At 49.6% G+C, this 13,272-nt stretch overlaps 1 protein-coding gene across 1 annotated transcript in view; it reads left to right on the top strand.

The window, feature by feature from the left end:
• SLIT1 (slit guidance ligand 1) overlaps positions 1 to 13,272 on the top strand; it is a 382,364-nt gene that overhangs the window by 351,922 nt on the left and 17,170 nt on the right. The window lies entirely within an intron of this gene.

The raw sequence follows: 13,272 nt of genomic DNA, 5'->3' as shown, positions 1-13,272 counted from the left end.
ACTGTGCGCTAGGTTCCTTCCTGCAGTACGGCACTGTGCGCTAGGTTCCTTCCTGCAGTACGGCACTGTGCGCTAGGTCCCTTCCTGCAGTACGGCACTGTGCGCTAGGTTCCTTCCTGCAGTACGGCACTGTGCGCTAGGTTCCTTCCTGCAGTACGGCACTGTGCGCTAGGTTCCTTCCTGCAGTACGGCACTGTGCGCTAGGTCCCTTCCTGCAGTACGGCACTGTGCGCTGGGTCCCTTCCTGCAGTACGGTACTGTGCGCTAGGACCCTTCCTGCAGTACGGCACTGTGCGCTAGGTCCCTTTCTGCAGTACGGCCCTGTGCGCTAGGTCCCTTCCTGCAGTACGGCACTGTGCGCTAGGTCCCTTCCTGCAGTACGGCACTGTGCGCTAGGTCCCTTCCTGCAGTACGGCACTGTGCGCTAGGTCCCTTCCTGCAGTATGGCACTGTGCGCTAGGTCCCTTCCTGCAGTACGGCACTGTGCGCTAGGTCCCTTCCTGCAGTATGGCACTGTGCGCTAGGTCCCTTCCTGCAGTACGGCACTGTGCGCTAGGTCCCTTCCTGCAGTACGGCACTGTGCGCTAGGTCCCTTCCTGCAGTACGGCACTGTGCGCTAGGTCCCTTCCTGCAGTACAGCACTGTGCGCTAGGTCCCTTCCTGCAGTACAGCACTGTGCGCTAGGTCCCTTCCTGCAGTACAGCACTGTGCGCTAGGTCCCTTCCTGCAGTACGGCACTGTGCGCTAGGTCCCTTCCTGCAGTACGGCACTGTGCGCTAGGTCCCTTCCTGCAGTACAGCACTGTGCGCTAGGTCCCTTCCTGCAGTACGGCACTGTGCGCTAGGTCCCTTCCTGCAGTACGGCACTGTGCGCTAGGTCCCTTCCTGCAGTACAGCACTGTGCGCTAGGTCCCTTCCTGCAGTACAGCACTGTGCGCTAGGTCCCTTCCTGCAGTACAGCACTGTGCGCTAGGTCCCTTCCTGCAGTACGGCACTGTGCGCTAGGTCCCTTCCTGCAGTACGGCACTGTGCGCTAGGTCCCTTCCTGCAGTACGGCACTGTGCACTAGGTCCCTTCCTGCAGTACGGCACTGTGCGCTAAGTCCCTTCCTGCAGTACGGCACTGTGCGCTAGGTCCCTTCCTGCAGTACGGCACTGTGCGCTAGGTCCCTTCCTGCAGTACGGCACTGTGCGCTAGGTCCCTTCCTGCAGTACGGCACTGTGCGCTAGGTCCCTTCCTGCAGTACGGCACTGTGTGCTAGGTCCCTTCCTGCAGTACAGCACTGTGTGCTAGGTCCCTTCCTGCAGTACAGCACTGTGCACTAGGTCCCTTCCTGCACTACAGCACTGTGCGCTAGGTCCCTTCCTGCAGTACTATAACATTACCTTGCTGTGCATGGAGGAGTTTAATCTGTTACGATCCACCAGCCCCTCACTCTAAGATCACACTTCTGCCCTAGATGCGCTGAATGGACGACTGTCACCACTTCAGTGAATTAAAATACTTATCTTACTCTTGATAATTTGCATCCTCCTCCCCCCAGTATAATTCCCATTTACCTTTTTTTTTTTTGCAAATCGCACAGGATGATTATCTAAACTGTTTTAGAATTCCTCATAGACCCCCAATTAACCCTCTGTGTACATTATGCTGCCATCTGTTGTGTGCTTATCCCCCCCCCCCATACACACACAAAAAGAAGGACTGACGAGCGCTAATAAAGAACTGTCACTATCTTTACATATTTACATTCTAAATTGTATTCCTCTTCCTTCTGGAGCGCGGCGGAGCCTCTGATAATTACCGTCATTTGCTTTTAACTTCAGATGCATCTAAACTGACAGCATCTCAGTCCAGGCATCTAAAACAAGGAAAGACACTTTTTTTTTTTCCTCGGAATCGCTTCTTTTCACCAATCTTTAGAAGATAATTAGTTTCTGAAAATAAATCTTAAGTCAAGGAGAAAGAAGAGGAGAAACAGGGGAGAATTGGGTTATTTGAAAATTACATTGAATCAAGAGGCAGAAATGACCAGACCTGCTTCTAAGAGCCTAAAATTACCAGATGTAAAAAAAAAAATACTAAATGGCCTCTCGTTCTGTTGCCGTGGTAACCAAGCATCTTTACAATAGTCCTATATTTTCCTTTGGGGTTTGCAAAGCCATTCAGTCAAACCATTTACTCTTCACAGCTTTCAACCTGCACACAAATGTCTCCGAGCTGCTTTTTTTTTTTTTTGTATATTCTTTTATTTTGGGGAACTTGCAGAAAGTCGAATCCATTTCAAATTAAAGCCTCAGCATTTTTGAGCAATGTGTGAATGCCTCCATTATTAATAAGGGGCAAATGGGAGAGGGAAAAGAGAAAAAAAAACGGAAGGGAATGGAGCGAAACAATGCCGCAGATGCTATTTTCAAGCGCTGCATTTTAAGGTATTACAATAGGCGTATCGCTGCCATCCTACAGCATTACTTAGTGTTTAAGACATCTCTTCTGAAGAAGTGAAGACGAGCGGCCTCCTGAGGGGGTCGTGTTAACTTGTTCTGTGCCGATAAGTGGAATTTCTTTATTTGAGAACATGGCATTGTGCTTATATCATGTGCGTCTTTCCAGGGAAGTTTGGGAGAGTCACCATAGGAAGGACGGGGGAAGGACTCTGAGGCACAGGAAAGACGACACCTTTTCCGGTGCTGCGGCAATTTTTTTTGACAGCCAAGCGACACCCTTAACACCCCCAGTACTTTTTTGTTCACCCACACAAAAATCATGCCCCCCAGTGAAGCCCCTGATAGTGTGCCATCACTTTTTACAATTTAATACCCTTTTTAAGCTTACTCCGAGTCTGATGCCCCACACACACTGAGGCCCCCATACAGAGTATGATGCCCCCACAGTATCCCCCCTCTTGATGCCCCTACAATGCTACCTTACACAATGATGGCCCCTATACAGTATGATGCCCTCATTGTCCCCTCTTCAGAGTATTATGCCCCCAGTTCACCCCACATAGTAGGATTCTCCCAATGTCTTCCACTCACAATGATGCCCCCATACAGGGTATGACACCCCCATACAGGGTATGACACCCCCATACAGGGTATGACACCCCCACAGTGTCCCCCCTCATGATATTTCCAGAAAGCTACTTATAATGCCACCTACACAGTATAATGCCCCCATTGTCCTCCCACACAGTATGATGCCCCCAGTGTCCCCTCTACAGAGTGTTTTGCCCCCAGTTCCCTCCACATAGTAGGATTCCCCCAGTGTCTTCCACACACAATGATGCCCCCTTACTGGGTATGACACCCCCACAGTGTTCCCCCTCATGTTTCCAGAAAGCTACCTTACACAATGATGTCATCAACACAGTATAATGCCCTCATTGTCCTCTCACACAGTATGTTGCCCCCAGTGTCCCCCTCTTCACAGTATGTTGCCCCCAGTTCCCCCACATATTAGGATTTCCCAGGTGTCCTCCACACGCAATAAAGCCCCCACATAGTATGATACTACCTTCCACAATGATGCCTCCTACACAGTATGATACCCTCAGTGCCCCCCATGCACAGATGCCCTCCGCAGTGTCCTCTGCACATATCAATATCTTTCATATACTATGATGACACCACAGTGCCCTCTTCACCCCCAATGCCGTCTACTCCTCCAGCAATTCTAACAAGAAAAAAAAAATATGCGCCAGGCCTTGTTATCAGGTGTGTGGTCCATCGCTATAGTGACGTCATTATGCCTCCTTCACTGCACCTCAGGCGGCACAGGCTCCCGGCACCACCATTGTATTTAGCTTTATCGGAGACCTAAAGAAGTAGATTCAACTGGAAGTAGAACAAGCCGCCACCGACCTCCTGGACCTGTCCCACAAGATTGCAGATGGTTGGAAGTCATGACCAAGGCCCTGAGTCGAAATCCACTCTGACTGGTTGTCTGGTTCCCTATTAAATAGGTCCTAATGTGTGTCTGCCTGGTATAGTAGATTGTAGGGCAGGCACGGATGTGAGCATTTACAAAGTTTAGTGCACACGCCCTGTCACTCAATGTTTGTGGGACTGACAGAAACAAGAAGTGCTGTCTATGGCTTGCCAGTGCCTGGGGCAAGGCAAGTACTACACTCCCTAATATATGCAAACTGCCTCTTCAGAGAGGAAGAGGACTTGAACTCTAGCGCCACCTATTGGAAATAGCAATCCTAAAAGTCAATATCGACTTTTTAATGAGCCTTGCCATGTGACTTAGGATAAAAGCCAAACCAGAATCTCAATTTGCAGACACGCATTTCGGGGTGTTGCCCCTCATCAGTGCAAAGTATAGATCTGATTTGGCTATATAAGAGGCCTCTGACTGGGGTCTAATGGGCAACATTTCTCCAATAGTTGGCACTAAAGTTCAAGTCTTCTTCCTCTTTGAAGAGGCAATTTGCATATTTAATTTCCCAGAGGAGCATTACATGACCTATAAGTCTCCTTACACTAGCATGTCTGATATGTCACTCTTCACAAGGAGAACATTACCCCTTACTTTCTAATATAGTAATAATGTCCATTAAAGAGAGCCTGTCACTAGATTTATACTGCTGAAACCACGAGAGGCATGAATCAGAGCCTGGGAGCACGATTGCAGCCATAGTTTGCAGAATGAGAGATGTGACGAGTCCGCACTGTCCCCAGCTGCCTTCTCCCCGCTTCGCTTAGCGTAATTAATAGGTCTCTCCCTATACCCATTTGTTGCCTATCCCAAGATCGGGGCTCTGGAATCCTGAGAACAGGGCTCTGTAGACTCATCTTGAATTAATTGGAGGCCTCCACTCCATATTTTATCCATCGGACTGTCTGTAAAAACAAGGTCCCAAGGACAATGAATGAAGCAGAGATCAAGCATGTGCACTTTTGCTCCATTCAAGATGGGGCTATAGAGCCCCATTATCTGGGTTTTTGAGTCCTGATATTGGGATCATTGAGGATAAGCATATTATCTCCTGATACAGTAAGGAAAGGGTTCATGTGACTCGCCCCCTGGGCCACGTGGGGAACCCGGAACCGGGCCTTTTGTGGGATGCTGGGGGTTGTAGTCACCGTGGCGATGGCCCGGTCCCGTGGCTCAGGGTGGTCAAACCAGTGGCAGTCTATTTGTAAGGTTTTAGGTTAGTTGTCCGACTACGCCACCCGTGGATTGCGATCAGGGTGTACCGCCGCTGCAAAGCAGTCCGCTGAGGCCGGTGTGGTGTGTGCAGCTAAAGATGGGATAACTCCCCACGGGAAGAGTATGGCCTCAGGGCAGGGAATGTGGATGATGGGTGTGGTGGTGCACCGGCGTCCCAGCACTAGTAGTGCTAGTGCGGCGATGAAGCACAGAGACGTGGGGTTGCAGTTCACGTTCTTTACTCACAGTTCTTTATATTCCAAGTCACTCCGCCGACAATGACTGCCCAAGCCGTGCTGCGTCCACCAGGTGCGGGGGCTCGGTCAACCCCCAGGCAATTCCAGAGTGTGGCACAGGACTCCCTTCTATTCCTTTCTCTGGCCGTGCCCCACCAGTGACACTACGTCTGTCCAGCTCCCGCGGGCCTTCTCTTGGGAGGGCTTCATGCTCACCTCCCTGACCCTATGTGGTGTGCCTTTCTAGTAGGTGTAGCGAGGGGTCGCACCAAGATATGATCACGACCTCCGGTTCTTGGTTAAGGATTAGTCGCCTCTACCAACTTGGGATCCGTTACCCTGTTCTGCCAACCCGTCACCCGCAATCTCCTGGGTCCTTAGGGTTCCTTCTGCCTTCGTGTCTCTGGGCCTCTCATGGTGTTCTGTTCCTTCTTACTTTCCTTTCTGTTTCCGTTCCTTTCCTCTGGCTCTGGCCTTCACTCTAGGCCTGCCTCGTGGAGCTGGGCCCAGACTGAGCCACAGCTCCCTGTCAGCTCTCTCTGGCTGAACTCCTCTTCTCCTCACTCCTCTGACTGAACTGACTCCTGAACTAAGATGGTGCCCACCTCTTATACCTCCCTCTCTGTGTATGAGCCCAGGTGACTTGCAACCAATGGGCTCCTACCTATGCCCAGAAACCCTCCCCTCCTGCTCCTACATCACTGGGTTCCCCCCCCCCCTCCCCACTCCAGCCAGGGACATGATCTGTCGCGCCTGCATTACTGTCTAATGGGAGCACCGTTGAGCTGTCCCCCGGAAATGGGGTGTGTGTGATGCATGCAGCTAAACGAGCCCTGGTCCACACACCATCCTTACCCGGGAGTGGAATATCACACCTCTGGCTGAGGTGCAATACCCCTGTAGCGGCTGAACCCTCGGGGCGCTACATTCCCCCCTGGTAAAGCACAGCACGTCCTCGGGCTGGAAGAGAGCAAAGACAATTAATTTACAAGACATGCAAAACTTTTTCAAAACATTTTTACATTAGAAAACAGACGACATTATTTAATTCCCTTTATGGGAAACACTTTCCTCTTTTTCAACATTTTTCTTTCACTAGATATGGTCATTACTACCGGAACTCTTTTGTCATATAAAACACCTTACCAAACATTTGCATTATTACTTTAGCAGCATATAAAACCTTTTCATATAAAACATTTTTTTAGGTAAAACATATTCTTGGATCCCGGCCGCGGTGCAACCAGCGACCAGGTGTTCATTCTTCTTTTAAGTGCAAAAACTTCAGCAAACTCTCAAACGTGAGGGACTCTCTGTCCTGAGGTAGATGTTACCGTCTTTTTATAAAACCAGTAGGGGGCGCTTTAGGAAGCGCAAGTATTTGCAGGATGGCCGCTCTCAGTCCTCGGCCAGTTTGGGAAGGGAGATGGCTGTTCTCAGTCCCCAGCCAGATTAGGGATATAGGGGGGCAACTTTCAAGAAGGTAACAGTCCCAATGGGGACCACCCTCTAAGTGGAAACAGTCCCACGACAATTCTGATACCCTGACGGGTAACTATATACATTTGTGCGCTGCCACTTTTCAGTAGCGGTGTCCTCCTGATGCTCCTTGTTCCGGGTAATCTTCAGGCCCGTCCAAGCCCTCTGGGTACTCGGGGTCCGAGTAGTACTGCTCCTCCTCTCCTACCACTCTATGGACGTGGAGGGCGTACAGTCCTTTTGCACCCTTGTGCCGGGTGTAGGTGACCACATCGCCAGGATATAAATCTCGTCCGCAATGTCCCTCTGGCAGGTGGCTCTCGACGTCCCTGCGGGTCCCAAAGACGTCGTCGGTGGTTTCAGGGTCCTTGATGAAGCCCCAGCCGCGATCCATCTGAAACTTCACCACGGTCCCGGTGACTCTGGGACCGCTGGCAGCTCGGGGTTTCTGTCGGGCTCTTCTTTTCTGCTCCGCACTCCGTGTTTGGAGCCGCTCCTCCCTGACACGTCGCTCCCGCCGCTCCCTCTCAAATGTCGCCAGCTGTTGGCGGCAGGACTCCAGTCGACTGGCTGCGTCCGCCCGGGTTTCCTGGGTGAACCCCATCAGGTTTTCTCCAATGGGGTCCCACTCGAACTGGGCGTCCTCCAGTGAGGGATGGCTTATCTTTCTGGGCTCCGGAGCCGGTATCAGGGGTTCACGCGGGGGCTGGTCTCTCCATGGGCAGCTGCTGATCAGGTCGGCCGGCCATACCAGGGGCAGTTCATCCGGGCCGGTGTGCTGGGCGAATAGATCCGTGCCCAGGGGTGGTATGGCAGGGGGCCCCGGTGGGGGAGCAGCGCCCGGGGGCACTCGGCCTTGCGACCAGGCCGGCGGTCGCATGCTGGTCATGCCCGGGAGTGACGCCGTCAAGGCAGGGGGCGCTGGTGAGGCAGTGGCGCCCGGGTGCACTAGGCCTTGCGTCCCGGCCTGTGGCGCCTGTTTCTTTATTGCGCCCAGGGTAAAAGGGCAGGGCGGGGCGCGACAGCAGTGCTTGCAGCCTGAGGCCTAGCTGGTAGCGGCGGAGGCGTGGCAACAGGTGCGGTTCCCGGGGCTTCGGGCCTTGCAACGGGAGGCTGAGGTATGCTCGCGGTTTCAGGGCTGGGGGTGGTGACGTCTCCGTTACCTGCCTCGGTTGTTGCGGTCTCCTCCGCGGCGTCGTCCCCGGACTCCGGTCCACCTTCACCGCCCTCGGAGGCAGGCGTGCGGCTGGGCGGTGGTGGCGCCTCCTGCGGTCAGGTCACGGCTTGCCGGGCCAACTCCTCCTTCCACCCGGCAAACACATCCCGCTGCGCCCGGACCATCGTCCGGTCCAAATCCTCCAGCGCAGCTCGCGCACACTCCGGGTCTCTGGGGAGCTGTGCCAGCAAGTCTGTTAGGCTGCACGGTGGTTCAGCCTGCAACAGGCTACTGGCCAGGGTGCTGGTGGGGTTCGTTGCTCCTTCCATTCCCGAGTGCGGTATGTCCAGACTGATCCAGACCGCACCCTGCCCCACAGTTTTCTTTCCTGTCCGTCCCCATTGGGGGTGGTCCTGGGGCCATCTGCTGACAATCATTTTCAGGGCAGCCCCCCCACGTTGATGGACATCTCCACAGCCGCACTCATGGCTGTTGGGGGTGGGCTCCTTCTTTGGCGCCATTCTGGGACCTGGCCCACGATGGGAGGTGGCTTCCTGTTGTCTTTTGGCGCGCACATTATGGCGCTCGTTCTTCTGGGGCGGGCGCCATCTTTAATACAATAAAACAGTCTCTTTTCAGGCGCGCAATACCCGTTTGCGGCGGGTTGGTAACGATCCTGCCGACTACGCCAAAGTTGACTCACCCCCTGGGCCGCGTGGGGAACCCGGAACCGGGCCTTTTGTGGGATGCTGGGGGTTGTAGTCACCGTGGCGATGGCCCGGTCCCGTGGCTCAGGGTGGTCAAACCAGTGGCAGTCTATTTGTAAGGTTTTAGGTTAATTGTCCAACTACGCCACCCGTGGATTGCAGTCAGGGTGTACCGCCGCTGCAAAGCAGTCCGCTGAGGCCGGTGTGGTGTGTGCAGCTAAAGATGGGATAACTCCCCACGGGAAGAGTATGGCCTCAGGGCAGGGAATGTGGATGATGGGTGTGGTGGTGCACGTGCGTCCCAGCACTAGTAGTGCTGGTGTGGCGATGAAGCACAGAGACGTGGGGTTGCAGTTCAAGTTCTTTACTCACAGTTCTTTATATTCCAAGTCACTCCGCCGACAATGACTGCCCAAGCCGTGCTGCGTCCACCAGGTGGGGGGGCTCGGTCAACCCCCAGGCAATTCCAGAGTGTGGCACAGGACTCCCTTCTATTCCTTTCTCTGGCCATGCCCCACCAGTGACACTACGTCTGTCCAGCTCCCGCGGGCCTTCTCTTGGGAGGGCTTCGTGCTCACCTCCCTGACCCTATGTGGTGTGCCTTTCTAGTAGGTGTAGCGAGGAGTCGCACCAAGATATGATCACGACCTCCGGTTCTTGGTTAAGGATTAGTCGCCTCTACCAACTTGGGATCCGGTACCCTGTTCTGCCAACCCGTCACCCGCAATCTCCTGGGTCCTTAGGGTTCCTTCTGCCTTCGTGTCTCTGGGCCTCTCTTGGTGTTCTGTTCCTTCTTACTGTCCTTTCTGTTCCTTTCTGTATCTGTCATCTCTGCTGGCTCCGGCCTTCACTCTAGGCCTGCCTCGTGGAGCTGGGCCCTGACTGAGCCACAGCTCCCTGTCAGCCCTCTCTGGCTGAACTCCTCTTCTCCTCACTCCTCTGACTGAACTGACTCCTGAACTAAGATGGTGCCCACCTCTTATACCTCCCTCTCTGTTTATGAGCCCAGGTGACTTGCAACCAATGGGCTCCTACCTATGCCCAGAAACCCTCCCCTCCTGCTCCTACATCACTGGGTTTTCCTCCCCCCCTCCCCACTCCAGCCCGAGACAGATTCTGTCGTGCCTGCATTACTGTCTGATGGGAGCACCGTTGAGCTGTCCCCCGGCAATGGGGTGTGTGTGATGCATGCAGCTAAACGAGCCCTGGTCCACACACCATCCTTACCCGGGAGTGGAATATCACACCTCTGGCAGAGGTGTAATACCCCTGTAGCGGCCGAACCCTCGGGGCGCTACACATGTCTTCAGGCCTGCCAAATCTCGTAGGGAATGTCAAGTCTCAGGAGAAGACACTGAAACAAAATTGTGTTGAGGGATGTGACTAAGCTGGGTGTTTACACAGAGTATTTTTACTTATTATGCAGCTATGAATTCTACTATTTGTGATCATGTAAGAAACTCCTACATTTCCGTACAAAACAGCTATATTCATGAGGGGTATAAATATACGGGCAATCCGGAACTCTTTGGAGATTGTTGGAAATCACAAGCTATGCATTTATTATGGTCTCCGGTTTTAAATCTGAATCTCAGAAACTTTTTAATCTGGAGTTAGGTCTGCTCTATCAAACCTATCTTACATTTTTTGGGGGGGTTGCCCTTTAAGTTCTGTACTTATCAGTATTCAAGATATACAGCTTGCAAACAAGACTGGCAGAGGAGGATTCTCCACAACAAAAATAGCAGTAAATCGTTTTTATTTCAGATTTTATTGCAGAAATGCTGTGTGTTTGCTGCAGATTTTCCTCTTTGCATAGTGAAGAGTGAAATCTGATGCAGCTTAAGGTCTCATTCACATGTCGGCATTTTGCATTAGATTTTATAAGACAAAACCAGGAGTGGAACTTACAGAGAAAAATTTGAATGGAAAGATTGACACATCTTCTGTGTTTTGGACACTCCTGGTTTTGGCATAGAAATACTCATAAAAAAATACTGATGTGTGAATAAAGCCTAAATAGAATATTCTGCATCGAAGGACAATTTGCATTGTGGATTTTTTTCAGCAGCATGTGGATGAGATTTTGTAATATGCACTTTACTGGAAAGAAAAAAAAACTGCAGCTATGTGAGAAAATACCTTAGATCTCCTACAAATCAGAGACCAATATAGTAGACATGCTTGCAGTCCTATGTAAAACCACAAATAACCCATGCCCAATGATTTAATCTCCTCTGCTGCATTTGACAAGCTCAGGTCTGCAACATTTGTAGGTTCAGCTTCTAGCACGATACATTTAGCAGAGGTTCACCTAGGGAACAAACATGGCTGTATACAACACAAAAATACACGTGAAATAACGAGTCAATGCACTCTGCATATTAAGTGCAAACAAGTCGCGTACCAGCGAGACCGAATTACAAGACAATTGACATTTGGGCCCTGACGAGAGATCCTTATCAAGATTGAGAAGGGCCTCTGCGCAGAACTTAATGTCGCCTGTAATGGCATCTTCCAAGTACGTGAGCTGTTATTTGCATCCATGATGTATAACTACATTTATTGCATTTAGCCGCCCAGCACGGTTCATCCCCAGGATGTATTACACGGATATTCTTTACATTTCCCATCATTAGCCTTCTTAAAAATACAATATTTTGCCAGTCTTACGCCCTTCTATGCTCACCAGTCATTAATTTGTATTGAAAGTCGTATCGTATGGTATTCTAATATATAACTTGAAGCAAGTGTGCTCCAATGCATAGTCACCAACAAAGCCCCAAACTATCCCAGGTCACCATTTACTACAATGCCATATATTCCCCACACAATACTCTCATTCAGCATCCAAATAATACCATTACACAATGCCTAATTATTTACTCAGCACACTATTGAAATAATACTGCAATCTAGTTCCCATATAATACTGCCATGTACTGCCCACATAGTACTATAATTCATAGTTACATAGGGTGAAAAAAGACCAAGGTCCATCAAGTTCAACTTTTCTCCACCAATGATAAATTCTTTATCACTAAATTATCTATAACCCACAATTCTCAAGTAGTGGTAAATGGAACCATGAATTCTGCTGTCTACCAAAAAATTCTGAAGGACAATGTCCGGCCATCTGCTTGTGACCTCAAGCTGAAGCACACTGGGTTATGCAGCAGGACAATGATCCAAAACACACCAGCAAGTCCACCTCTGAATAGCTTAAGAAAAACAAAATTAAGACTTTGGAGTGGCCTAGTCAAAGTCCTAACCTTAATCCAATTGAGATGCTGCAGCATGCCCTTAAAAAGGCGGTTCATGTTCGTAAACTCTCTAATGTGGCTGAATTACAACAATTTTGCAAAGATGAGTGGCCAAAATTCCTCCAGAGCGTTATAAAAGACTCATTGCCAGTTATCGCAAATGCTTGATTGCAGTTGTTGCTGCTAAGGGCAGCCCAAGCAGTAATTAGGTTTAGGGTGCAATCACTTTTTCACACAGGGCCCTGTAGGTTTGGATTTCTTTTTCCCTTAATAATAAAAACCTTCATTTAAAAACTGCATTTTGTGATTACTTGTGTTATCTTTGTCTAATATTTAAATTTGTTTTGTGATCTGAAACATTTAAGTGACAAACATGCAAAAGAATAAGAAATCAGGAAAGGGGGGAAAACACTTTTTCACACCACTGTAGTGTCCAAATAATAATGTAATTCAATGCTGAAATAATACCATCATATGATATCTAAATAATATCTCCACAAAGTATTCAAATTATACTACCATCTAATGTCCACATAATACTGTCATAAAGTACCTCACACAATACTATTATTCAATCCCAAATAATACCATTGCCTAAAAAATACTCCACATGACACTGCCAGTGCCACATAATACCATCATACATTGCACAAATAATACCTCCATATATTGTTCAAATAATACTACCATCTAGTGTCCACATAATACTGCCATATATTACCCACACAATACTAACATACTATGCCTATATAGTACTTCCATAGAGGGATCACATTAGGCCGCAATATAGTGCCAAATTAATAATGTCATTCAATGCTGAAATAATACCATCACATGATGCATAAATAATATCTCCACAAAGTATTGAAATACTACCATCTAGTGCCCATATAATACTGCCATATACTACACCGTACCCAAATAACACCATAATACAGTGCTTAAATAATGCCTCCATATATTATCCAAATAATACCTCCATCTAGTGTCCACATAATACTGCCATATATTACCCACATAATATTGTCATTCAATGCCCAAATACACAGTATTGAAATAACACTACCATCTTGTGCTCACATAAACCTGCCAGATATTACCCACATAATACTATCATACAATGCCTAATTTGTACTCCCATAGAGGGATTATAGTTTGCCGCCATATAGTGGCCACATAATAAGCATTTTGTCTCAGGTCCAGTGCGCAACATAGGGCAGTGTTATCTAACCAGATCAGTGACTGGAGGGTGCTGGCCAAGCCAGCCTCCTTCTC

Source organism: Phyllobates terribilis, unplaced genomic scaffold (assembly GCF_046119375.1).
Source record: "Phyllobates terribilis strain yellow unplaced genomic scaffold, ASM4611937v1 Scaffold_5__5_contigs__length_657084704, whole genome shotgun sequence".
NCBI classification, from domain to species: domain Eukaryota; kingdom Metazoa; phylum Chordata; class Amphibia; order Anura; family Dendrobatidae; genus Phyllobates; species Phyllobates terribilis.
Note: the sequence above shows the minus strand (reverse complement) of the source record. Positions and strands in the feature narration are given on the sequence as shown.